This window comes from Schistocerca nitens, chromosome 3 (genome assembly GCF_023898315.1).
Source record: "Schistocerca nitens isolate TAMUIC-IGC-003100 chromosome 3, iqSchNite1.1, whole genome shotgun sequence".
In the NCBI taxonomy this organism is placed as follows: domain Eukaryota; kingdom Metazoa; phylum Arthropoda; class Insecta; order Orthoptera; family Acrididae; genus Schistocerca; species Schistocerca nitens.
In genome coordinates, this window is record NC_064616.1 from 647,240,097 (window position 1) to 647,264,454 (window position 24,358).

Below are 24,358 nucleotides of genomic sequence, written 5' to 3' on the forward strand. Positions count from 1 at the left end.
AGGGGGTCGAGTGCATGTCTCGTTCTCATGCAAAATTCGTCAGAATTAAAGAGGAACAAACTCTTCTTCACCCCGGCACCTCGCAAACTTATGAAATGTACAGCCTTGATTTCCCACAGAAAGCATCCTGTAGAAGTATCTACAACGACACAAACTTATCGATATCTGGGATGTCTCCGTATACTCATCACCTGACCGAAAACTGCAAAAACCAACCCACCTGCCCTTTCTGCAAGCGAACACCGCCATAATCACAAACAACGTCTTAATCTAAAATTCCTGTCTGCCTACTATCCCTGCGATCAGTTTCATTCTGCATGCTCCCACAAATGCAAATCCAAATCACCACCTCAAAAACTTGAATTCATCGTGCCCATACCCATTGTTAATAAACCACTCCACACAAGCAACTCCCACTGTTCTCCACCCATCATTGGAGACGTTATACGTTTCGTAATCTTAGTCCTCCAAAACAGCCACCCTTTTGAAAGGACTCACATCCTACATGAAATAATCCTCGTCGCCTGCACCGTCTTCCGTCTCAGTACATACTTCACCTGTTTCAGAATTCAACTACCTGTACCAACATCCTGTACCATAACACGCATTCCCTCCCCGCAAATAAGCGTCTTCGTACCCGTACCCTCAGGCTATACGAAATCCATGCCCTCCTTTTAAACGAAACATTTCTCCAACCTCAATATTCTATACTAATGTCTTCTCCAGCCTACATCGAACTCATAAACCTTATACTATTGCCTGTGGTGGAGTAGCCATCTCCCACCTCCGAAATAGCCTTTCCAGCCCTCAACCAGTCCTAAATGGTCCAACTAAGCATCTCATCCCTAAAATCTTTCTCCCAAGGCTCACATTAACACTTGCCACTGACTACATCCACCCTAATCATCCACTCCCTTACGATTTCCTAAGCGATGTAAACCGAACCTTTAACAAATACATAAACGTTGCTGATCTTAACCCGCACTGCCGCACAACTGCCGAAGAACAGTGATGGCGTCATTCTATGAATGTCCTCAGTGCCCACGAACTGCACATCCATGTCCACAACCCACCTGACACAGATACCAGATGGTTACATTTAAAGTGCAGATACTCACAGAGGTTCAGTGTGGGCTGTAATTACCGTACGATAGCGAAACTTGCGCGACATACTAATGCATTAATGTGGAATCGATTTGTGCTGGAAAAAATAAGTTCCAATTTTGGGCACCACGTGCATATCTAGAGGTATGAATGCAACAAAGACGTATAGAAATGTTTTCATATCTAATGGCTCCGGAACGGGACGTGGGCAGAAAAGGTCAAACAAATGAGAAAGACATAACGTTGATTTTATTATTAACCGGCACATACACAATCCAATATGAGCACCACAGATCCGACGAGACGCTGTACAGCGCCAGATTTGCCCCTGATGGCCAAAATCGGAACTAATTTTTTTCCAGCATAAATCGGTTCCGCATTAACGCATTAACACATCTACCAGGTGTCACTGACATATGATAATTACAACCATAGTTGCACTCTTTTTTATTTATTTATTTATTTATTGTCCCGTGGGACCACATTAAGGAGAAGTCTCCATGGTCATGGAACGAGTCAATACATGAAATTATAACACGATTGTAGAAACAGATGAAATGAAATATAAGAAACATATTCAGTTGTAGATTGTAGAAACAGATAAAATGAAATATAAGAAACATATTCAGTTGTAGATTGTAGAAACAGATAAAATGAAATATAAGAAACATATTCAGGCGACACGTCGTTAGTTTAAATAAAGAAAATCAAGAATGTAACACTGGAATTTGCTTAATTTTTTAGCTCTTCCAGGAGCTCCTCGACAGAAAAGGAGTAGTGAGCCATGAGGAAACTCTTCAGTTTGGACTTAAAAGAATTTGGGCTACTGCTAAGATTTTTGAGTTCTTGTGGTAGCTTATTGAAAATGGATGCAGCAGAATACTGCACTCCTTTCTGCACAAGAGTCAAGGAAGTGCATTCCACATGCAGATTTGATTTCTGCCTAGTATTAACTGAGTGAAAGCTGCTAACTCTTGGGAATAAGCTAATATTGCTAACAACAAACGACATTAAAGAAAATATATACTGTGAGGGCAATGTCAAAATTCCCAGACTATTGAATAGGGGTCGACAAGAGGTTTTCGAGCTTACACCACACATAGCTCGAACAGCCCGTTTTTGAGCCAAAAATACCCTTTTTGAATCAGAAGAATTGCCCCAAAAAATAATACCATATGACATAAGCGTATGAAAATATGCGAAGTAGACTACTTTTCGTGTTGAAATGTCACTTATTTCAGATACTGTTCTAATGGTAAATAAAGCGGCATTTAGTTTCTGAACAAGATCCTGAACATGGGCTTTCCACAACAGCTTACTATCTACCCGTACGCCTAGGAACTTGAGCTGTTCCGTCTCGCTTATAACATGCCCATTCTGTCTGATTAAAATATCAGTTCTTGTTGAATTGTGAGTTAGAAACTGTAAAAACTGAGTCTTACTGTGATTTAGCATCAAATTACTTTCCACAAGCCACGAACTTATTTCATGAACTACATTATTTGATAATGTTTCAATATTACACACAAGATCCTTCACTACCAAGCTGGTGTCATCAGCAAACAGAAATATTTTTGAATCACCTGTAATACTAGAAGGCATATCATTTATATAAATAAGAAACAGCAGTGGCCCCAGCACCGACCCTTGGGGAACGCCCCATTTAACAGTGCCCCATTGGGACTGAACATCACTACCACTCTCAATATTGCGGAGAATTACCTTCTGCTTTCTGTTCTTAAAGTAAGAGGCGAACCAGTTGTAAGCTACTCCCCTTACTCCATAATGTTCCAACTTCTGCAGTAATATTTTGTGGTCAACACAGTCAAAAGCCTTCGTTAAATCAAAGAAAACACCTAACGTTCGCAACCTTTTATTTAATCCGTCCAAAACCTCACAGAGAAAAGAGACTATAGAATTTTCAGTTGTTAAGCCATTTCTAAAACCAAACTGAACATTTGACAGCAAATTATGTGAATTTAAATGCTCCAGTAACCTTGTATATACAACCCTCTCGATAACTTTAGCAAACACCGATGGGATAGAAATAGGTCTATAATTGTCAACATTATCCCTGTCTCCCTTTTTATAAGGTGGCTTCACTACCGAGTACTTTAATCGGTAAGGAAACCGACCACTCCTAAAGGAAAAGTTACAGATATGGCTAAGTACTGGGCTAACGTACATGGATCAATACTTCAGTATTCTGCTAGATACCCCGTCATATCCATGAGAGGTCTTGGTCTTTATTGATTTGATTATTAACTCAATCTCCCTCTTGTCAGTATCATGGAGGAGCATTTCAGGTAACAGTCTCGGAACACTTTTTTCTACGAGCGCTATATGATTCCCTGTTGGGACTAGGTTTCTATTTAGTTCACCTGCTATATTCAGAAAGTGATTATTAAATACTGTACATATATGCGACTTATCAGTAACACGGACATTCCTACTACACACTGATTCTATATCCTCGACCTGTCTCTGCAGACCAGCCACTTCCTTTACGACTGACCATATGGTTTTAATTTTATCCTGAGACTTAGCTATTCTATCTGCATACCACATACTTTTTGCCTTCCTAATAACTTTTTTAAGCACCTTACAATACTGTTTGTAATGGGCTACTGCATTTAGATTGTGACTGTTTCTAACGTTTTGATATAATTGCCACTTCGTTCTACAAGATATTCTTATCCCTTTAGTCAGCCAACCAGGCTGCCTGCTTGTGCTAGAACCCTGTTTTGAACGTTCTAACGGAAAGCAACTTTCAAAGAGCATGAGAAAAGTCTTGAGGAAAGCATTATATTTATCGTCTACTGTAAAAGCACTATAAACATCTTGCCACTCTTGTTCCTTGATAAGGTTTACAAAAGTCTCTACAGCAACTGGATCAGCTTTCCTAAAAAGTTGGTAACTATATTTAACATGTGTTGCAGCACAAAAATCTTTTAGACTTAAAATTTGTGCATCATGATCTGAAAGGCCATTCACCTTTTTGCTAACAGAATGCCCTTCTAGTAATGACGAATGAACAAAAATATTGTCTATGGTTGTTCTACTGTTCCCTTGCACTCTCGTTGGAAAGAATACGGTTTGCATAAGATTATATGAATTAAGGAGGTCTACCAGCATCCTTTTCCTTGCACAATCACTTATACAATTTATATTGAAGTCACCACATATAACTAACTTTTTGTATTTCCTATAAAGTGAACCAAGAACTTCCTCTAGCTTTAGCAAAAATGTTGTGAAATAGGAGTCTGGGGATCTATAAATAACAACAGTAAGAAGTTTAGCTCGACTAAATTTAACCACACCTGCACAACATTCAAACACCTTTTCAGTGCAGTACTTTGAAACATCAATTGACTCAAATGGGATACCGTTTTTCACATACATGGCTACTCCCCCACACCGCAAAGAGCTCCTAGAAAAGCTGCCAGCCAACCTGTATCCTGGTAAAGGAAGCCTCTGAAATATCTCCTTATTTAAGAAGTGTTCAGATATACCAATAATTTCAGAGTCAAAATCCATAAGCAGTTCACTAACTTTATCTCTAATGCCTTGTATATTTTGATGAAATATACTAATTCCCTCATTAATCGGATACCTAAGCTCTGTCGAAAGTGGTTTCTTTGTTAGAGAGACTTCCCTTAAGCAGGAATACCTGTCAGCTGACTTCAATCTAAAAAAGGTACAGCTCTAACACCCACAACTACCGGAATTTTCCCATGAGTGATCCCACCACCCCCACCTATGCTGTCACCTATAAGCTTTGCCAACCTCCCCTTTCCATACATGTTGAGGTGCAGGCCATGTCTAGTGAAACCCGTCCTGCTTATAGACTCCACCGACACCACTGAAATGTGACTCATGCCTTTTGTCATCAGCGCACCCCCAAGTCTCATGTTATTACGCCTGGCGGCTGTATTAAGATGAGGCCGATCGTGACGCTGAAACAGTTCCACGAAATGCACATTCGTGTTGCCAGTCTGAGTGGCTATCTTTTCCAGGTCACCATCTATGTCATACTCCCCATCCCTATCAATACTATTACCAGCCCCACCCACAATCACTACCTGATCCTCTTTTGTAAAATCCCTACATAACCCTCCTATGTTATAAGTCACCTGAGCCAATCCTGCATTAGGCTTCACAATGCTGGTGACCTGGTACTCACTCCCCAAAACTTCCTGCAACTGCTGGCCTACACCTCTACCATGAGAACTACCTAACAGCAGAACCTTCTTCTTTCTCTTAGACTTTGCAACTGTCCTAGCCACCGTAACTGCTGAGGTCTGCTGCATACTTCCTACATCTACAGCTACTAGAGATTCCTCTCCACTAGACTCTGACAGTTGGTCATATCTATTACAAACACCAATAGTAAAACTATCTGAAAATCTCCTTCTCCTAGCAGATCTCTTGCCAACAGCCAGCTCCCATTCCCCAACCCCCTTCACCCTTCTCATCCTATCTACCTCCTTCTGTGCGTTTTTCAACTGCAGCTGAAGGGCACAGATCTTACGCTCCTGCTCCTCTATCAACTTACTCTTGCTACATAACCTGCAGTTCCAGGAGAGGATCTCACCAGAATGCCCACTGGCTTCCCCACTGCATTCCCCCCAGTGAAAATACTTCGAACAAGTCTCACACCGCAATCCACTGCTCACGAACCTACGGCAAAGCCCACACTTCTCACTCATGGTAAAATTTTACAGTTATTGAAACAAGAAAACAACTTTATCTAAGTTAAGCTACTACAATAAAAAGATGTTAAAAACTGACTACAATAATCACAAACTTGCTCTACAAGGGAAGTAACTACTACACTCCTGGAAATTGAAATAAGAACACCGTGAATTCATTGTCCCAGGAAGGGGAAACTTTATTGACACATTCCTGGGGTCAGATACATCACATGATCACACTGACAGAACCACAGGCACATAGACACAGGCAACAGAGCATGCACAATGTCGGCACTAGTACAGTGTATATCCACCTTTCGCAGCAATGCAGGCTGCTATTCTCCCGTGGAGACGATCGTAGAGATGCTGGATGTAGTCCTGTGGAACGGCTTGCCATGCCATTTCCACCTGGCGCCTCAGTTGGACCAGCGTTCGTGCTGGACATGCAGACCGCGTGAGACGACGCTTCATCCAGTCCCAAACATGCTCAATGGGGGACAGATCCGGAGATCTTGCTGGCCAGGGTAGTTGACTTACACCTTCTAGAGCACGTTGGGTGGCACGGGATACATGCGGACGTGCATTGTCCTGTTGGAACAGCAAGTTCCCTTGCCGGTCTAGGAATGGTAGAACGATGGGTTCGATGACGGTGTGGATGTACCGTGCACTATTCAGTGTCCCCTCGACGATCACCAGTGGTGTACGGCCAGTGTAGGAGATCGCTCCCCACACCATGATGCCGGGTGTTGGCCCTGTGTGCCTCGGTCGTATGCAGTCCTGATTGTGGCGCTCACCTGCACGGCGCCAAACACGCATACGACCATCATTGGCACCAAGGCAGAAGCGACTCTCATCGCTGAAGACGACACGTCTCCATTCGTCCCTCCATTCACGCCTGCCGCGACACCACTGGAGGCGGGCTGCACGATGTTGAGGCGTGAGCGGAAGACGGCCTAACGGTGTGCGGGACCGTAGCCCAGCTTCATGGAGACGGTTGCGAATGGTCCTCGTCGATACCCCAGGAGCAACAGTGTCCCTAATTTGCTGGGAAGTGGCGGTGCGGTCCCCTACGGCACTGCGTAGGATCCTACGGTCTTGGCGTGCATCCGTGCGTCGCTGCGGTCCGGTCCCAGGTCGACGGGCACGTGCACCTTCCGCCGACCACTGGCGACAACATCGATGTACTGTGGAGACCTCACGCCCCACGTGTTGAGCAATTCGGCGGTACGTCCACCCGGCCTCCCGCATGCCCACTATATGCCCTCGCTCAAAGTCCGTCAACTGCACATACGGTTCACGTCCACGCTGTCGCGGCATGCTACCAGTGTTAAAGACTGCGATGGAGCTCCGTATGCCACGGCAAACTGGCTGACACTGACGGCGGCGGTGCACAAATGCTGCGCAGCTAGCGCCATTCGACGGCCAACACCGCGGTTCCTGGTGTGTCCGCTGTGCCGTGCGTGTGATCATTGCTTGTACAGCCCTCTCGCAGTGTCCGGAGCAAGTATGGTGGGTCTGACACACCGGTGTCAATGTGTTCTTTTTTCCATTTCCAGGAGTGTATTATTGACTGTATTAATCAACAACAAATGAGAATATAACAAAATACTAACACAGAAAGAAAATCAAACGTCTAAAGACAGTAACGAAACTGAAAGTTCGCAAAAATTTCTTCTGAAGTTATTTAATTATAACCACCCAGTATATTCAACTCTATTAATCTTATTTCTTTGTGTGTAGGATCATCATGAAGACGATGAATCTAACTAGATTTTACACTAGCAAAATCCTCTGGAAAGTTGGCGCTTTTGCCAGGCATAGTAAGCATAAGTAATGAAACATGGGTGACGAATTGATAAGTCGAATTGCCAGCCAGCTACTCCCTTTCGCCTTTAACAAATGCTCTTTTCAAACTGCGTTCTTGTAGTGCATATCTCAGGTGGTTATAATTAAAGTGTAGCTACTCACAGGGGTCCAGTGTGGGCTGTAACTATCGTATTCCTGCGACAGTTGGTAGATATGTTAATGTGTCAATGCAGACCTGATTTATGCTAGAGAAAAATTAGTTCCAATTTTGGCCATCGGGCGCAAATCTGGTGCAGTACAGCATCTCGTCGGTGACTCCAGTGCTCATTTTGAATAAACTGTGTTATCGGTGGTTAAGAATAAAATCAAAATTATGCCTTTCTCACTTATTTGACCTTCTCTGCTCACATCCCGTTCCTAATCCATTACATATGGAAACATTTCTGTATGTATTCCTTGTATTCACAGCGCCAGATTTGCACATGGTGGTTAAAATTGGAAATAATGTTTTTTTTTCAACGTAAATCGGTTCTGTTTTAACACATTAGAGTATCTACTAAGTTTCGCTGCCATACGGTAATTACAGCCCACACTGCACTTTAATTATAACTGTCCTGTATCTATAACCTAAGATGAGATTGTTAACATATACGATATATGTGTAATACGTAAGTGTCCCATCTTAGTTGCTTGTGTATATGTTGTGGAAGACTGAAGTTTTAACGGGATATTCGGTAATAGCAGGATGCAGTACCATACATCGATGCTCTAAAAAAAGGCATTCATGACTGACAATCAATAATAAGACTTTGCACTGTATGCTTTTAGTTGTAATTTAAGGTACAGTAGAATCTCCATTATCCAAGCTAAACCGGCAGCGGCAAGGTCGGATAAGCGGGGAGGTCGGATAACACGGTAAATAATAAAAAAAACACAAAAATTGAACTAAAGAAGGCCAAATGAGTTAAATATTTAATACAATACAAATCAAATTAGACTGAATAGATATTTACTGTGTGAAGAAGTTAGTAATTGTCTTTTGTTTGCCTGGTGTTTGCCGCTTTTTTGCCGCTAAATCACGTAGTCTCTTAAGAAGTAAAACCTCGGTAGACGAAGTTTCCTCCAGTTGCTGTACATATTTTAAAGCAGTTTCTAAGGCCTTGTGTCCTTCGTTGTGAGAAGTCTTGGGCGCAATTCCTCCAGTACATCCGCTTCTTCGTCTTCTTCTTTTTCGTTTACCATGTTGACTATTTCTTCAGCTTTCACTTCAAATTCTTCATCTTGGACAATCCATTCGTTTATGTCATCTTCTGCGGCGTCAACACATTCCGGAACTTTTCGTAACAATGAAAGCAGGGTAGTATTTTCTCGTCGGTCTGCTGCTGTAGATTTTCATCATCTGGAGAATTTTCTTGATTTTCCTGTAGCAAAATTTTCCAGGATTTTGCAATTGTATTTGCTCCAACACTCTCCCAAGATTGGGCCACGTCACAAGCTACGTCTTTCAAATTAATACGGCGCAACTGCTCTAGCATGTCCTCTCCCTTGTCCATAGCATTAGTTAAAGAGGGAAGCAAGTTTCTCTTCAGTGTCTCTAAGGTCCCTTGATCCATAGGCTGACATAAGGATGTGACATTTGGAGGCAAAAACATGTCCTTTATATCTTGAGCTTGAAGTTCATCTTCATTAGGATGACAAGTGGCATTGTCTAGAAGCAACAGTGCTTTGCGGGGCAAGTTGTTGGCTTTCAAAAACTTTTCAGTTTGTGGCACGAACTCGTTAAAAAACCATTCTTTAAAAATGTCTGAGCTCATCCAAGCATTTTTTTGGTTGTAATATTTCACCGGTAAAGCATTTTTAGATACATTTTTAAATGCTCTCGTTTTTTTTTGGCTTACCTATCATAGACAGTTTCATTTTCAAATTTGCTGTGGCGTTACTCATGCAAGAATTGTCACTCTTTCTTTGCTACGTTTGTAGCCTGGTGCTGCCTTTTCGGCTTTTGACGCTAATGTTTTTTCCGGTAACATTTTGTAATTGAGACTAATCTCGTCGCAGTTAAAAATTTGATCGCCTGTTAAGTTTTCCTTGTCCAATACCTTGTGAAGTTTATTCCTAAACAACTGAACAGCTTCAAAATTTGCTGAAGGCTTTTCACACAGACGTTATGTTGCCGAATTCGGTATCTTTTCTTCCATCTATCGAGAAAACCTACACTAGCTGTGAAATCAGGTTCGTTACGAAACTTTTAAGGCTTTTTACTGCAAAATAGGTCCCAACATGGGTACACCTTTATCTCTATGTCGAGTAAACCATAGGAACAAAGCTTCACTTACTTTTCCATAATAACATTTTTTCATGGTTTTCCGATCTTCCAAAACAGCCGAGGTTGCTCGCTGAGAACACCACTTCTCAATTTCATTGCGGTTCCTTTTCCAGTCTCCAACTGTTGTTTTCCCGACGTTATAAACTTGCGCCACTTTTAATAAAGTTTCACCACTGACTATTCTATTTAAAGCTTTAATTTTTTCTTCCATTGAAACGAGCACCTTTTCCGTTTTGAAGCCATCACCACAAATTTTTACAATAAACGAAGTGCAACACGTCCACTCCACTACAGATCTAAGTTAGCACTGAGGAGTGAGGAGTAGCAGACGGCGACAATGAACTGAGTATCAACAAACAACACGTTAGTCACTGACCTGTCGTCGGCCGGCGCTGTGAAAGGGTCGGATAACACAGAAGGTCGGATAACCCAAGATCTGATAAATGAGACTCTACTGTAATACAAGCTGTACTCTGATGTGTCCGCTGTTTATCTAGGCTGGGTCCATTTTCTCCGCCGTGGTCTGTGTCTCGTGATCGGCCGCTATATCCCACTGACCGCTTTTTCTTGTATCCGTGGGTGAGAGTGTTCAAAAATGGTGCAAATGGCTCTGAGCACTATGGGACTCAACTGCTGTGGTCATCAGTCCCCTAGAACTTAGAACTACTTAAACCTAACTAACCTAAGGACATCACACACATCCATGCCCGAGGCAGGATTCGAACCTGCGACCGTAGCGGTCGCGCGGTTCCAGACTGTAGCGCCTAGAACCGCTCGGCCACAAGAGAGTGTGCTATAGCGATAATCTGCGTCTCGCTCGCAGTCTCGTCAGCGCTGCTGGCAGTTGGTTCTTGGAAACGAAGCTGCAGAGATCTTCAGAGACTACGATATATGCATTTATTTCTTAAAAAAGCGCACTTCTCCACTACTTCCTATCCTGTACCATTTGTGGTGGAAAATGTTTACAGTGAAGTTCTTGGCAATGCAGGGAGAATTTTGACTTGGTGAGTGATGCCACAGTGCATTATTTAACCTTGCAAATGCACTTACTTGACTCAATGTTGAAATGGCTACCGTTGAAACGGATCGACTGCCTGAAACAATATGTAATGCTAATGCCAATATGCAACCATAAAATACCCGTGATTATCGTTCTGTTCCATCACATCTATAATTATTATTTATCACTTACGTAACATGTTCCGGATTTTCGTGACGTGTTACATAAAAAATGTGGGATCTGCTCGAAAGGCTGAGACACACTTACCAGGTTGGATTTATGGATGTGGGGGATAATTATTGCGAGAATTATGTTGAAGCTCTACCACAGAAGCTTATTTCACTGCGGAGATAGGAAACTTGTGCACTGTTTACGTATATACACTCCTGGAAATTGAAATAAGAACACCGTGAATTCATTGTCCCAGGAAGGGGAAACTTTATTGACACATTCCTGGGGTCAGATACATCACATTATCACACTGACAGAACCACAGGCACATAGACACAGGCAACAGAGCATGCACAATGTCGGCACTAGTACAGTGTATATCCACCTTTCGCAGCAATGCAGGCTGCTATTCTCCCATGGAGACGATCGTAGAGATGCTGGATGTAGTCCTGTGGAACGGCTTGCCATGCCATTTCCACCTGGCGCCTCAGTTGGACCAGCGTTCGTGCTGGACGTGCAGACCGCGTGAGACGACGCTTCATCCAGTCCCAAACATGCTCAATGTGGGAGAGATCCGGAGATCTTGCTGGCCAGGGTAGTTGACTTACACCTTCTAGAGCACGTTGGGTGGCACGGGATACATGTGGACGTGCATTGTCCTGTTGGCACAGCAAGTTCCCTTGCCGGTCTAGGAATGGTAGAACGATGGGTTCGATGACGGTTTGGATGTACCGTGCACTATTCAGTGTCCCCTCGACGATCACCAGTGGTGTACGGCCAGTGTAGGAGATCGCTCCCCACACCATGATGCCGGGTGTTGGCCCTGTGTGCCTCGGTCGTATGCAGTCCTGATTGTGGCGCTCACCTGCACGGCGCCAAACACGCATACGACCATCATTGGCACCAAGGCAGAAGCGACTCTCATCGCTGAAGACGACACGTCTCCATTCGTCCCTCCATTCACACCTGCCGCAACACCACTGGAGGCGGGCTGCACGATGTTGGCGCGTGAGCGGAAGACGGCCTAACGGTGTGCGGGACCGTAGCCCAGCTTCATGGAGACGGTTGCGAATGGTCCTCGCCGATACTCCAGGAGCAACAGTGTCCCTAATTTGCTGGGAAGTGGCGGTGCGGTCCCCTACGGCACTGCGTAGGATCCTACGGTCTTGGCGTGCATCCGTGCGTCGCTGCGGTCCGGTCCCAGGTCGACGGGCACGTGCACCTTCCGCCGACCACTGGCGACAACATCGATGTACTGTGGAGACCTCACGCCCCACGTGTTGAGCAATTCGGCGGTACGTCCACCCGGCCTCCCGCATGCCCACTATATGCCCTCGCTCAAAGTCCGTCAACTGCACATACGGTTCACGTCCACGCTGTCGCGGCATGCTACCAGTGTTAAAGACTGCGATGGAGCTCCGTATGCCACGGCAAACTGGCTGACACTGACGGCGGCGGTGCACAAATGCTGCGCAGCTAGCGCCATTCGACGGCCAACACCGCGGTTCCTGGTGTGTCCGCTGTGCCGTGCGTGTGATCATTGCTTGTACAGCCCTCTCGCAGTACCCGGAGCAAGTATGGTGGGTCTGACACACCGGTGTCAATGTGTTCTTTTTTCCATTTCCAGGAGTGTAGTAGGGGTCAGTGAAGTGAAGTGGAAGGAAGACAAGGATTTCTGGTCAGATGAGTATCGGGTTATTTAATGTTGGACAGGATTCTAGGTCGCTGTATGCTTATAAGTTGGTCGCATTATCATGAAGTCTGTCTTTACAATTACATACATACTCTGCAATCCACCGCATAGTACCTTGTACTACACACCAAAATAGAGTCAGGAAAGAAAACAACTGTCTATATGCCTTCGTACGAATCCGTATTTCTCTAAACTTACACGAAATGTATGTTGGCTGTGAATGTCTGTTCTCAATAGTGTTTTCGCGAAAGAACATCGACCAGTTTGAGTTCACGTTGATCTAACCTACCAGTGACAAGTCTATCACTATGTTATTGTTTTTTAGGAAAGTCTTTTATAAAGTTGTTGTTCTAAATATTGTGATCGGAGAGTCACGGGCAAGGAAATGGGGAGTTGGTGGGGAAATCGGCAGTTAGCGCGAGCGACACGCGGCGGAGTCCTTCCATTTGTGCGAAGCATACTTTTCTAACAGTTCAAATGGTTCAAATGGCTCTGAGCACTATGGGACTCAACTTCTCAGGTCATTAGTCCCCTATAACTTAGAACTAGTTAAACCTAACTAACCTAAGGACATCACACACATCCATGCCCGGGGCAGGATTCGAACCTGCGACCGTAGCGGTCTCGCGGTTCCAGACTGCAGCGCCTAGAACCGCACGGCCACTTCGGCCGGCTTCTAACAGTTACTGGGAGCATATAAGCACGTGTTGTCCGCAAGCTGAATCATGTCGATTGCATCGAAAGACGTTTTGATACTTTTTCCAACTATACGATTAACATACGGACATGCTGCGTTTCTCAGAGATAAGGGAGCGTCTCCAGACGCTGGAATATTTTACCAGGCACGTCGGCGCAGTGGTGGTGGTGTGACGACTAGTTTCGTATACGTCTTTCGGAATTTTCAGGGACCATCAGTAAAATTGTTATTAGTACTGGAGTGATGAGATCATCGATAGTGTACGCCTACAGAAGTTTCAAGCAGGAATTTATTTCTTATTAGACACTACATTGCCCGCCCGGTTATCCGTGGGGTCCAACGCACGGCTTCCGGATTGGGAAGGTGCGCCTGGTTCCCAGCACGAAACCGCTCGGCGGACTTGTGTCGGGGTCTGGTGAGCCGGCCAGACTGAGAATGGTTTTTAGGCGCTTTTCCATCTGCCTCGGCGAATGCGGGCTCGTTCCCCTTATTTCGCCTCAGCTACACTATGTCGGCGATTGCTGCGCAAACAAGTTCTCCACGCATGCGTGCACCACCATTACTCGACCACACAAACATACGAGAGGCGTTTGAAAAGTCCGAGAGATGGCACCACCGGCACGTATCGAGGTCATGTTTAGTTAGTAGCATCTTTGGAAAGAACGCTCACCAAGTGTCAGCCATATTGGTCTATTTGTTTGTGTTTGACATTCGTGTGAATCAAGGAAGTCGAGTGATTGTCAAAAAATGGACGAAGAAGAATTTCGTGTAGTGATTAAACTTTACTTTATGAATGGCAAAACGCCTCAGGAGACTAAAGAGAAGCTTGATAAACATTACAGTGACTCTGCACCGCCGGCCGGGGTGGCCGAGCGGTTCTAGGCGCTACAGCCTGGAACCGCGCGACCGCTACGGTCGCAGGTTCGAATCCTGCCTCGGGCATGGATGTGTGTGATGTCATTAGGTTAGTTAGGTTTAAGTAGTTCTAAGTTATAGGGGACTGATGATCTCAGAAGTTAAGTCCCATAGTGCTCAGAGCCATTTTGACTCTGCACCTTCGATCAGAACAGTTAATAAGTGGTTTCAAAATTTTCGGAGTGGCCATATGGGCACAAGTGATGCTGAACGTTCTGGACGCCCTGTGGAGGTTACGACTCCAGAAATCATTGATAAAATCCATGATATGGTGATGGATGACAGAAGGTGTGCGAGATTGCTAGTGTTGTGGGCATCTCGAATGAACGGGTACATAATATTTTGCATAAGCATTTGGACATGAGAAAGCTATCCGCAAGAAGGATTCGGCGATTGCTCACGCTTGACCAAAAACGGAATCGTGTGAAGTGTTGCAGGAATGGTTTGCAGCAGTTCGGGAAGAATTCACAGGACTTCAAGCGTTGTTTCTTCACTGTGGATGAAACATAGATACGAGGTGTGGCTAGAAAAAAACCGAACTAGTACTGGTGAAACAATAAAACGAATGCAATAAGGCTGAAAGTCGCGTGGCCTGTCACGTGACTCTCGCTCCGCCTACTGCTCGAGTTTCATCTGCCTCCTGCACTCAGTCTGCCCGTGGCGTCTGTTTTAAGTAGTTGACGTTTTGTCTGTGCGTCGGAAAATGTTGAGTGTACAGAAAGAACAGCGTGTTAACATCAAATTTTGTTTTAAACTAGGAAAATCTGCAAGTGAAACGTTTGTAATGTTACAACAAGTGTACGGCGATGATTGTTTATCGCGAACACAAGTGTTTGAGTGGTTTAAACGATTTAAAGATGGCCGCGAAGACACCAGTGATGACACTCGCACTGGCAGACCATTGTCAGCAAAAACTGATGCAAACATTGAAAAAATCGGTGAACTTGTTCGACAAGATCGCCGTTTAACAATCAGAGCAGTGTCTGAGTTAACAGGAGTTGACAAGGAAAGTGTCGAACAAGTTTACCGATTTTTTCAATGTTTGCATCAGTTTTTGCTGACAATGGTCTGCCAGTGCGAGTGTCATCACTGGTGTCTTCGCGGCCATCTTTAAATCGTTTAAACCACTCAAACACTTGTGTTCGCGATAAACAATCATCGCCGTACACTTGTTGTAACATTACAAACGTTTCACTTGCAGATTTTCCTAGTTTGAAACAAAATTTGATGTTAACACGCTGTTCTTTCTGTACACTCAACATTTTCCGACGCACAGACAAAACGTCAACTACTTAAAACAGACGCCACGGGCAGACTGAGTGCAGGAGGCAGATGAAACTCGAGCAGTAGGCGGAGCGAGAGTCACGTGACAGGCCACGCGACTTTCAGCCTTATTGCATTCGTTTTATTGTTTCACCAGTACTAGTCCGGTTTTTTTCTAGCCACACCTCGTACATAACTATACTCCTGAGACCAAACAACAATCGAAACAATGGGTTACCAAGGGAGAATCTGCACCAAGAAAGGCGGAGACCGGTCGGAAAGGTTATGGCGGCTGTCTTTTGGGATTCGCAAGGGATAATCCTCATTGACTATCTGGAAAAGGTTAAACTATTACAGGTGCATATTAATCGTTACTGGACCGTTTGAAAACAGAGCTGCAAGAAAAACGCCGGCGATTGGACCGCTAAAAAGTCCTTCTCCATCACAACAATGCACCAGCTCACGCCTCAGCAGTTGTGGTCGCAAAATTAATGGAGATAGGATTCCAAGTCGTTTCCAACTCGTTTCTATTTCCATCTTCTCCTCTCCCCTCTCTCTGTCCACCCCCTCCTCTTCCCTTTCTCTGTCCATTTCCAGCTCCCCCTCTGTCTGTTCATCTCCCCCTCACCCCTCTCTCTGGCTATCTCCTCGTCCTCCTGTCTCTGCTCATCCCCTCCTCTTTCCTCTCTCTGTCTATCTCCTCCTTATCCCTCTCTGCATCCATTTCCCCATCCCGTATCTCTGTCCATCTCCTCCACCTCCTATCTGCTCCGATCTCTTCCTTTCCTATCGCTGTCTGCACATCTCCTCCTGCATCTTTCTCTCTCTCTCTCCATGTTACCACACTCACCCCAGCAGGAGGCTAGTGTTTCTTACACCTACAAGATTTAACTGAAATCGTTCCAGAGATTGAGGAGACCTTTTCCCACATGGCTTTGCCAACATACGCAAATGTCAAATACATTTCAAGTATATTTTACATATTTCACACGTATTTGTTTAAAATCATCTGCATGTCCAGTGAATTTCGCCCTGCAGTTTCATTTGCAGGCAGCTCAATGTTTAAAATGCTGTATCTCCTGAAATATGTGCTGTGCAATGACATAATTTTGCAGGTACATCCAATGTTATACACTACTGGCCATTAAAATTGGTACACCAAGAAGAAATGCAGATGATAAACGGGTATTCATTGGACAAATATATTATACTAGAACTGACATGTGATTACATTTTTACGCAATTTGGTTGCATAGATCCTGAGAAATCAGTACCCAGAACAACCACCTCTGACCGTAATAACGGCCTTGATACGCTTGGGCATTGAGTCAAACAGAGCTTGGATGGCGTGTACAGGTACAGCTGCCCATGCAGTTTCAACACGATACCACAGTTCATCAAGAGTAGTCACTGGCGTATTGTGACGAGCCAGTTGCTCGGCCACCATTGACCAGACGTTTTCAATTGGTGATAGATCTGGAGAATGTGGTGGCCAGAGCAGCAGTCGAACATTTTCTGTATCCAGAAAAGCCCGTACAGGACCTGCAACAAGCTTTCGTGCATTATCCTGCTGAAATGTAGGGTTTCGCAGGGATCGAATGAAGGCTAGAGCCACGGGTCGTAACACATCTGAAATGTAACGTCCACTGTTCAAAGTGCCGTCAATGCGAACAAGAGGTGACCGAGACGTGTAACCAATGGCACCCCATACCATCACGCCGGGTGATACGCCAGTATGGTGATGACGAATACACGCTTCCAATGTGCGTTCACCGCGATGTTGCCAACCAAGGATGCGACCATCATGATGCTGTAAACAGAACCTGGATTCATCCCAAAAAATGACGTTTTGCCATTCGTGCACCCAGGTTCATCGAGTACACCATCGCAGGCGCTCCTGTCTGTGATGGAGCGTCGAGGGTAACCACAGCCATCGTGTCCGAGCTGATAGTCCATGCTGCTGCAAACGTCGTCGAACTGTTCGTGCAGATGGTTGTTGTCTTGCAAATGTCCCCATCTGTTCACTCAGGGATCGAGACGTGGCTGCACGATCCGTTACAGCGATGCGGATAAGATGCCTGTCATCTCGACTGCTAGTGATACGAGGCCGTTGGGATCCAGCACGGCGTTCCGTATTACCCTCCTGAACCCACCGATTCCATATTCTGCTAACAGTCATTGGATCTCGACCAACGCGAGCAGCAATGTCGCGATACGATAAACCGCAATCGCGATAGGCTACAATCCGACCTTTATCAAAGTCGGAAACGTGATGGTACGCATTTCTCCTCCTTACATGAGGCATCACAACAACGTTCCAGTCCACAGCTCGTGGTCGTGCGGTAGCGTTCTCGCTTCCCACGCCCGGGTTCCTGAGTTCGATTCCCGGCGGGGTCAGGGATTTTCTCTGCCTCGTGATGACTGGGTGTTGTGTGATGTCCTTAGGTTAGTTAGGTTTAAGTAGTTCTAAGTTCTAGGGGACTGATGACCATAGATGTTAAGTCCCATAGTGCTCAGAGCCATTTGAACCATTTTTGAACAACGTTTCACCAGGCAACGTCGGTTAACTGCTGTTTGTGTAGGAGAAATCGGTTGGAAACTTTCCTCATGTCAGCACGTTGTAGGTGTCGCCACCGGCGCCAACCTTGTATGAATGCTCTGAAAAGCTAATCATTTGCACAACACAGCGTTTTCTCCCTGTCGGTTAAATTTCGTGTCTGTAGCACGTCATCTTCGTGGCGTAGCAATTTTAATGGCTAGTAATGTATGTGGCTACTGTCTCCGCAGTGTGTTCCAAATAGAGTTAGTAGCATCAGGTTACCTTCCATTCGGAAAGTGGGTGCACTGGCGACTACTATGTGTCTTATAAATCATAGAGTGCAGCCATTAGTCGTCCTTTTTTTGATTTTATTACGCAAATCCAGATTTCGGCTAGTAGCTAGTCATTCTCAATGCACTATTTTCTATTGTCAGTGCATGTAAGTCCCTGTTGTTCGGGCGTCAGCCACAGTTCTTTAAATACTCGTTCAAAGAACTGTGACTGACGCTCGAACAACAGGGACTTACATACATTGACAATAGAAAATAATGCGTTGAGAATGGCTAGCTACTACCCGAAATCTGGATTTGCGTAATAAAATCTAAAAAAGGACGACTGATTGCTGCACTCTATAATTTATAAGAGTTAGTGGCAATGAAGTAATAAATTAAAACGTCATGCATGATGCGGTAGGTTTTCATGCTTCGAAGTGTTTATGACGTCATATCTTCTGAATTATGAGTTGTACAAAAATACATTTTAGCAGATACATTCAATGGGAGATGTGGATACTGTCTGCGAATACTGTTAGAAGCAACGAAGTAATAAATTTAAACGTCTCGCAGGATACGGTAGTTTCTCACGCTTCTCAGTGTTTATGACGTCGTGTCTCCTGAACTAAATGTTGTACATTGATGTCATATTTTGCCCCAGGGCTACGAAATTATACGACATTGAGATGACTGTTACGCAGTCTCGCTTGATAGGAGGTCAATTACAGTTGCAAAGCAGAGTATTACGATTCATTTATCTCATTTGAAGTTCCAATTAGTAGTAGCCAGTGAATTCATGTCGAGAACCCCAGCTTGGCTGTGCGGCAGTGGACGCTTACATTCCTTGGGCCAAGTCGGAAGCGCGAAGCCGGACGGGCCATACCGGTGCCTTGGGACACAATGCACTACCGGAAAGATTAGCGGGACCACTCTTGTGCTAAGTAAAGCTCGCTTTTCCAGTTCACTGCAAGAAAATGCTCAAGCCGGAAGACTGCGAGACGTATACACCTAACGCCTCTTGAGAGAGCAGGTTGCCCCATTACTTTTCCACTATTAGCCACGTGATGAGGAAATCAGAATTCGGGGATTTTTTCCAATTGAAATGCAAGCTTCCCATTCGTTAACAACAATAAAATGTCGAGTAGAGAGCGATCGAGATAGCCAGAGGGAAACGGAAAATAGTTGTAACCGAGAGGTTACGTGTTGGGGAGGAAGGTAAATGTTAGAACTTGAAACGAAACCCATCACTGTCTGGAAGTGGGAGTCAAGAGGACATTTCCACCCCCCTGAAAAACTAGTGATTAACCACAATAAATAAAACTGTAGAAGGAGAAATTTATAAAAGTAACGGCAATGCTAGAAATAATGGAGAATTATTGTGAAGGTGGTTCGACGAACCTTCTCCAGGCACTTAAGTGTGATTTACAGAGTATCTATGTAGATCTGGATGCTGATCCGCTAAAGTTCACCCCACCTAACCTGAGAGGCAGCTCGATCCCATAAATCGAATCAAAAAGGTAAATATCATAACTTCGGAAAACAATCTTGTTGCTGCCATCTAGTAAGACTGTTGTTGGTGCCCGCGTCCAAGAAGCGCCGCCGTCGTGATCCAGTGCAGCCCTCGTGAGATTGTAAGTTTACACCAGACGGCGTAATACTTCACAACCTACAAGCATCTCACGCTTCGACATCTCAACAGACAACATGGTGAGACCGAAACTGCAGCCGTTAGGGCGCAGGAAATGCTCAATAAGCTTCACTTGTTCCAGTTTAGAATTCAGATTCAGGCTTGCATTTGCTAATGACTTGGTTTCATCTACAGTTGGTTCGATGCATTACATCTCTGAGTTACGCATTGGATTCAGTTAGTTGCTTCCCACTGTTTTCACAGTCAATCACAGGTGTCCCTTTAACTTTACAATCAGATAACGTTTTTGTGTGTTTGATTTACTTTGAAATCAGATTTTACTTGAGAACCTTTCAATGTCAGATCGCGTAACAGGAGTCATTAATTCAAATTTAAGGTCATATTGCGTATTAGGTGCTCAGACCCTTATTCCAAGCACATTTGAATACTTCTATAGTAAGATTTTGTTTAGTTATGTTCGTCAATGAAATTAATGAATAAATGATATTATATATCAATTTTAAAACCACTCATTTACCAACAACACCCCCGCCCCCCTCCCCCCAGCATACTTCGTGCAGAACCCGAACTGTCTACCCCAAAACGCGCCGCGGGACTCAATAACAGTTGAAAATAGTTCATACGGGAATTCACCTAAACTAAGAAAGACTCTGTTAGGAGAAGATGTTGATGTAGAGAGATGTAGATACCACACGCAAATTTAAGACATAATGATAGAGTAACGCAGTGTGTAATTGACACTGTCAGTTATGTGTCCGCCCTAGACAGAGAAATTTATAATGAAATTAGTAGGAAAATACAGTGGCCAGTCGTCAAGGGGAGAAAGTTAAAGGTTCGTGGTGTTGCGAGTGGAAAGGGCGCAGATGTCAAGGAAAAGGTGAGATTAAGTGGACTCTGTCAAGACGAAGAGGCAGAGATAAGTTTTCATGTAATCCAAGGACTCACAGTGGAGGCAGTCGTGGGCTTGCACTTCTTGCTCTCTTTCTCAGGGATATGGGAGCGTCTCCAGACGCTGGAATATTTTACCGCGGACGTTGGCGCAGTGGTGGTGGTGTGACGACTAGCTTCGTATCCGTCTTTCGGAATTGTCAGGGACCATCGGTAAAATTGTTATTATTACTGGCTTTGATGGGATCATCAACAGTGTACGCTTACAGAAGTTTCAAGCAGGAATTTATTTCTTATTAAATTCTACATTGCCCGTCCGGTTATGCGTGCGGTCTAACGCACGGCTTTCCGGATTGGGAAGGAGCGCCTGGTCCCCGGCACGAATCCGCCCGACGAACTTGTGTCGAGGTCCGGTGAGCCGCCCAGTCTATGGATGGTTTTTAGGCGGTTTTCCATATGCCTCTGCAAATGCGAGCTGGTTCCCCTTATTCCGCCTCAGCTACACTATGTCGGCGATTACGTACGCGTACACCACCATTACTCTACCACGCAGACATAGGGGTTACACTCGTCTGGTGTGAGACGTTCCCTGGTAGGGGGGGGGGGGGGGGGTCACCGGGGGCCAAACCGCACAGTAACCCTGCGTTCGGTGTGAGGCGGCGTTTGGGTGGGTGGCCTGCTGTGGCCTGTTGTGGGGTTGTGAACCACTGAAGGCTATGGCGGGACGAAGCCTCTCCGTCGTTTCTAGGTCCCCATTCAATGCACGATACACAACACGAGAGAACCGTTAATATAGAAAAATCAGAATTTGGGAGAAAGAAAATGAAGTTTGTAAGCTATGTCATTTGGAGAGACGGGATCCGACTGGACCCAGAGAAATTAGAGGCGCTCGAGAAATATGCCACACCGCGAACCTTTCTTGAGTTAATTAATTTTTATAAAAGATTCCTCAAGGAGACAGTAACCACGTCAAATTTGCGGCACGAAACGGGAAAGAATGTTCCTTGGAATTGGGCCACGGCTGAACAGTCGGAATTTGATCACGTCAGGAAAGTGTTAACTGAATTACCGTTGTTGATTGTTCCACCCGGAACTTAGCAGAGAATACTGAATGTCGATGGACGCATCACGAACTTGGTTGGGGGCTCATTTCTTTCAGGAATTCGAAATTAATGGGGAAATTATACAGAAAACTGTTGCCTTTGGGAACCGAGTACTAAATAAAGCAAAACGAAATTACTCAGTAACAGAGTTAGAAAATGTAGCCATAGTGTAGGGCTTCAACAAGTTTAGATATTTCTTGACAGGACTGTGCACAAAAGTGTACACCAGCCGTAGACTTTTAGAATTTTTGGTATATGCAGATCTGACACACGGACGACTTGCCCGATGGGTGCTGTTTCTTCAGTACTTTCAGTTCTACATTGGCATAATTCGGGAACGGAAAACGTGGTTGCCGACGCTCTCTCACGAGATTCGACGGAACTCACCCGGAAAATGACGCAGAAGTAGGCGGAACGAATTATGATGTATTTACATGAGAAGAGTGATTTTTGAAAATTGTGTGGGGACGACTTTGGCCAACTTTACTAAAGAACAGGACAAAGACGCGAAACTAAGAGAAATCGGAGGTATGTGGAAAAACAGTATTACGTTAGTATTAGAAATTACAATTTGATTAAAGACGAGGTTTTATTTATAAGACAGAATCCAATACCTGACCACTGGATGTTATGTATTGTAAACAAACTAATTTGGTATGTGCACCATAGCCGGCCAGCGTGGCCGAGCGGTTCTAGGCGCTTCAGTCTGGAACCGCGCGACCGCTACGGTCGCAGGTTCGAATCCTGCCTCCTGCATGGATGTGTGTGATGTCCTTTAGTTAGTTAGGTTTAAGTAGTTCTAAGTTATAGGGGACTAATGACCTCAGATGTTAAGTCCCATAGTGCTCAGAGCCATTTGAACCATTTTATGTGCACCATAGTCATGCACACTTCATACCTCGGAAATGTCGCAGTAAACTGAAGGAAACGGTGCATTTTCCAACATGGATCGTGGAAGAGTTAGGTGGGGGGGGGCGGGGGGGGGGGGGATGGCAGGCTTGAGTACATATAGCCTGTGCCAAAAAGCGAAATCGTCTTCGGTAATGTATAATGCAGAGTTGTTCTCCATAGTACCAGAAGGAAGGCGAGACATCGTAGCAACAGATCTGTACGGACCATCGCCTCGTTCATTCTATGGGAACCAGTACATTTTACTCACGGTGGAATTAGTGTCAAAATTCGTAACTTTAACCCCTTTGAAACGCGAAACCGGAAAGTCGGTGACTCAGGTATGCGACCGCCATTTCCTACCCAAGGTTGGCAAAGTCCAACGTATTCTGTCAGATAACGGACCACAGTTTAGATAAAAAAACGTGGAAGGAATTTATGAAACAGAACAAGATTAAGCCTATTTATATAAGTAGATTTCACCCCGCATCCAATCCGTCAGAACGCATCATGCGAGAAATTAACAAACTTTGTAGATTGTACTGCTACAAACACCATCGGACGTGGGACCAATACATTGCAGCCTTCCCACAAATCATTAATAACACACCCCACGTAACCACAGGGTTAGCATCTAGACTCGTTTTGTTCAGTCAACAGAAGATAGAGTCAGAGAGATCGTTAGCTTTCCTTCTTTGAGACGACGGCACCACTGCGAAATTGTTCGACTCGCCATCGAAAGAATTAAAGAAACGGCAAGAAGAAGGAAAGAAGATCAGGAAGGTACTATTAGGAAGATTAAGTGTGAGACAGGAGGGAAAGTATTAAAGCTCTCGAGAAAGAAGTCAAGGAAGGGCCATCAATTAAGCAAGAAATTCTTCCAAGTGTTCTGTGGTCCATACTATATTAAGAAGATCCCGCATCCCAATGTAGTAGTGCTAGAAACAATAAAAGGGGTAAAGAAAATAGGAAAGCATCACATAACTCACATCAAGAAGTTTAAAGAGTAAAATTGTGAAGAAAAGAAGAATACACCAAAGGAAAATCAAAGGGTTACTACAGCGGAAATCTGATAGTTGAAAAAAAGAAGGTCGTTCCATGAAAATTAAAGAAGTTAAAATATTCAGTCTGATCTTTGGAAGAATGATGAAGCAAAGATACGACGTATTGATGAATAAAACTGGAAGATGAATCCAAGAGGCGACAGCGACTGAAGTGAAAACGACGTGGGGGAAATTACGACTTTATGATGAGTATTACAAAGTTTTATATGAGACGACGACGACGAGGAGGATGATTATTTATGAGATTACTACGATATTAAGACGACGATGACGATTGTTTTTATGTA